At 41.1% G+C, this 3783-nt stretch overlaps 1 non-coding gene across 1 annotated transcript; it reads left to right on the top strand.

Annotated features, from left to right (window-relative positions):
* The first annotated feature begins 1143 nt into the window (after positions 1-1143).
* Positions 1144-1225, top strand: trnas-aga (transfer RNA serine (anticodon AGA)). The gene has a single exon. It is a non-coding gene; the product is annotated as a tRNA-Ser (tRNA).
* Positions 1226-3783: the final 2558 nt, after the last annotated feature.

Raw genomic sequence — 3783 nt, 5'->3', positions numbered from 1 at the left:
GAAACATTAGAACACACGAGACTTTGAGCCAAAGTTGGATACTGCGACTAGAATAGATGGCTCTCTGATTCGCCGCAATGCACACGGACGGAATGGCCTTTTCCCACTTTGTAAATCTTCGAAGACAAGTTGAAAATAATCTGCAACGGAAATGTTCAGAAAGGGTGTTTTATTTACACCAAATACTATAGTATCTATCGCCTTGTCTTGTTATTTACTTGTGAGGATCCGGTACTCTCAGCACCGTGGCCCGGATCGTATTCCCGCTCATGGAATGGTTGTATTGTTCAGCAAACATATCGGTACCAGTACTTCTGCCGATTTTCCGATGCTGGCAGGTCATTGGTTTTGTCCAAAACATTATGAAGGTTAACATAAAACAAATCGCTGCAGTTTCTGGAAATCTGAGCCAAAAACGAAAATTGTTTGCGGAACGCAGCAGGACTGGCAATAGAAAGGTCGACTTGCCTGCTCTTCGAATGCTGCCTGACCTGCTGTGCTTTTCCAGCATCACTCTGATCTAAAATCTGGTTTCCAGCGTCTGCAGTCCTCACGTTTGCCTAGTTCCTTCAGTGTCGCTGGTTCCCAATTCAAGAACTCCATCTCTTGCGGCTTCATGTCTGTACCTCCGTGCTGAGGAGTTGAAGAGTGAAGAAAAGTAACTCACCCCCTCCATCTCTGGGGTAATTAGGGACTGAAAATGAATCGTGTCACATTGAAATATATCGAGATGCGACTTAATCTTTGTCTTTTATTGGGAACCATCTCTTTCATTGTAACCATCAGGAAAGAACATTTCGTTCGCCAGAAAATGAAATGAATATGTCACTAACCTTTGTTTGCTTCAGGTCCGAGAATACTCAGATCAATAGCTCCCTTGCTTACCTCTGCTGGTCATGTTCGCAAAGAGATCTAGCAAATTGCCAAGTGTGATTTTCCTTTCAATAAATAATTTTGACTCAGTTTGCCTGCAAATATCTTTTCCTACCTTTGTGCTTTTCTTCTTTTACATTGGTGTCTCGCACCTTACAAATGACAGCAAAGGTATGAAAGGAGATGGAAGCATTTAGCTCATCAAGTCAACGAGAGCTTTCAATGAGATCACGGCTGATTTGGTCACTGCTCACGCCGGTTAGGCTGTCGGTAGTCATGGCCGAGTGGTTAAGGCGATGGATTAGAAATCCATTGGGGTTTCCCCACGTAGGTTCGAATCCTGCTGGCTACGTTATGAATGCTTTCCTGCCGGTGCAATTTTCGCTCAAAGTTCAGAAAACCTATTTTGCAAACCAGGCCGGTAATTGAGTCTGAATTTTACCAACGTGTAGGCAATGGATTGTTCAGCAACAGCACTGACACAGAAATGAAGATTGGGGACATCAGGAGCTGGTAGTGGACAGGTTTGGTGACAGAGAGAACAGAAGACGTAAATCAGTTCAGGACAAAAAGGGATCTCGTGGTTTTGCGCAGTTTTGTTCTCAGATGTTTGTGAGGGTGTCGCCTGCAATCCATGGATACTGAATGGAGACTGCAATGGAAACTGTAGACAATAGTTTCTTTCTCTGACAAATATACATAACAGAAATTGCAACGACGTTCAAACTTGTTTATGGATTAATGAATGAACACAAGTAGAGAACACCAACAATAGCGAGATGAGGTTAGTAGCACACCCTCCATCCCGCCCAGAATAATCATCAGCACTGCTGATATCCGATATGGAAGAAATTCCCAACATGGGGAAAACTTGAAAAGACACAAGAAAAACCTCCTCTCCATTGTTGTAATGTTCCAGTCCGTTCTTCTCAGATTCAGATCTGTCCTCTCTCTATCTAGGTAGCTGTTGATCTCTGTTACTGTCTGGAATTGATGCATTTACTACTACAGTGGGATAGTGCACTGAATGAAGCCCTTCACCAATAGAAGAGGGAAACCCTCCAGTGACACAGTTACGTTGCGTGGAGACTGACATTAATCATAGTCACTAAGCAAACATTCCCAGCTTTCAATCCAGCACATTCAGTTCACAATATTACTGGACTGGACTACATGTTGACATTGCTGACTATTTGTCAAATCTCCCATCACAAATTGCTCTAGTGAAGTCAGTTCTGAGGGAGAATGATGGATGTTATCTTTTCGTAGGCTAGATGATTCTGCTCTGTTGTCCGTTTACTGTGCTGTCACCATTTCTCCACAAATCCCCCCACCCCGCAAAAGAAACACAACCAGGATGTTGTTACTGTGCTGATCTATCCTCCACGGGAACAAACGCCAGCCAACACATTGTCACTGGGCACAGTTGTCCTGAAGATATACAGGAAGTGTGGACTTCTCTGAATGTTCTTCTCACTGCTCTAATAAGACAACTTTGGAACTTCCAGAGGGAATATGCTTTAGTAATTTATTTATACAAATTGACAAACTTCTAAATGCAGTTTTATTTGCTGTAAACCGTATTTTTTACGCATTTTGGCCTCAGCCCAAAACCAAAAGTGATAATTACAATGAACATATTCATTTAATCTTATTAATTAATGAGTCAGGTTCGAACGAACATTGCATTGGCTGGGAGATAAGACATAATGGGGATAGTGGCTATGGAGACTGCATGGGGAGTACAATGTTATTCCCCAGTCATCATCACACTTTGTGTCAGACAGAATTAAATCTAATGCACATCAAGGAAACAGGCAACATTTGAGAGATGCAATGCTGAATGACAATGTGAACTGAACAGGATCATTTTAAATGTGATAGAGTGAACTATGTTTTATATGCACACCATTTAATCATTGAGAATACAGATTGAGTAGGGTGACTGGACCTGAAACATTAACTTTTATTTCTCTTCACAGATACTGCCAGACCTGCAGAGCTTGCCCTCTAAGTTCTGTTTTTTTTTTGTTTGAGATTGATCATATTGTTCATATCCGGCAGGATACTTAAAATTAAAAGCAGACAATAAAAACAAAGTGTGGAGGGCTATGGGGACAATACAGGAGACTAACAGTAGAGATATAGTCGTTTTAAGCTGGACGAGACAATGGGCTGAGTTTCCCCCACGTTTCCTGTAAATAATTCTGTGATATATAATCAAGACCTATATTAGGAGAGAGTGGGTAGACAAGCTAGTTCAACGAAGGGCACAGAGTGCTCCACCATCAATAATTTATTCCTGTTATCTCATGAAATTTCAGCTGCCTCTGAAATGTTTTTTCAAACAAACGGGAGTTCCTGAGATTTACAGGATATTCAGAAAAATATCATTTTTTACTTTGAATCTTAAAGAAGAAACAGATTTCGGCCGTAACACGGTGTCCCAGACACACCAACTATAATAGGAACAGGAAAGGACTACATTGTCCATATATAACCAAATTCAGCATGTAACCCTATCAAGAAACATGAAATATAGTGATACTGAAACATGAAACACAAATAAAAAACATGGTGGAGAATCACAACAGATGAGGAAGTATCTGCAGAGAGAAACAAAGTTAACATATCGAATATGATGTGACACTGTTCTGAAAAAGTCATATTGGAATCAAAGGGTAATTCTGTGTATCTCTGCTCAGAGAGTGCCAGACCTGCTGAGTATCCCTCTATCGATCTTTTCTTTCTGAACTGTGACAAATTGACTGATCTGAACGATACAAGCAAATGTGCTATCTCAGTTGAATCTCGTGTAATTTGTAACCAAAGGAAAAAAAATGCTGGAAAATCTCAGCAGGTCTGGCAGCATCTGTGAGGATAGAAAAGAGCTGACGTTTCGAGTCTGAG

This window comes from Chiloscyllium plagiosum, unplaced genomic scaffold (genome assembly GCF_037043375.1).
Source record: "Chiloscyllium plagiosum isolate Xiang-an unplaced genomic scaffold, Cpla_swu_hap1 HiC_scaffold_14, whole genome shotgun sequence".
NCBI lineage: Eukaryota > Metazoa > Chordata > Chondrichthyes > Orectolobiformes > Hemiscylliidae > Chiloscyllium > Chiloscyllium plagiosum.
This window is presented reverse-complemented; position numbering and strand designations above follow the sequence as displayed.